This window comes from Egretta garzetta, unplaced genomic scaffold, assembly GCF_000687185.1.
Source record: "Egretta garzetta isolate BGI_Z169 unplaced genomic scaffold, ASM68718v1 scaffold721, whole genome shotgun sequence".
NCBI lineage: Eukaryota > Metazoa > Chordata > Aves > Pelecaniformes > Ardeidae > Egretta > Egretta garzetta.
The window spans coordinates 195853-196407 of record NW_009258496.1 but is presented as its reverse complement, the minus strand read 5'-3'; positions in this window follow the sequence as shown (position 1 = coordinate 196407).

Here is a 555-nt window from a genome sequence, read left to right as displayed (position 1 = left end):
ACAGCAGTTAGCTACAGGCCCCCAGCGAGAGCTCCCCTAGGAGCGTGAGTCCTCCGGTGGTGAGCGCAGGGAGCTCCGTGCCTGCGGAAGACCCCCGGCCCCCCCGGCGTGGTCCCACCGCTGAGTTAGGGCCTCAGCACGACCCACCCTTCCCTGCTTGCTGATGCTGTGTCCCCTTCTGAAAATATGGAAAGTGCACATTCTCTCCTTCCCTTCTTCCTCCTAGCAGAAAACAGGAAACATGACAGACCTGAAAGCCCCAAGGCCCATCCTTCTCACAGCGTTTCCCAGGAGAGGGCATGGAGATTTTCATGGAGCAGAATTACACTGTACCTGGAAACAGGAGAACCTGGATGTAACATGGCACTTAGGACTACATAAAGTTTAAAAAAAAAAAAAAAAAAAAAGTATCTTTTCTAAAGACAGCCACCTTTGAAGGGCACTGCAGGGACCAGCAGGAAATGTTTGTTTTGGAGCCTGTATTGACGTCCCAGTTTAACCACAGGTTAACTGGCTAACCACAGGTTCCAGGGTGAATGTGTGGCAGGATACCAT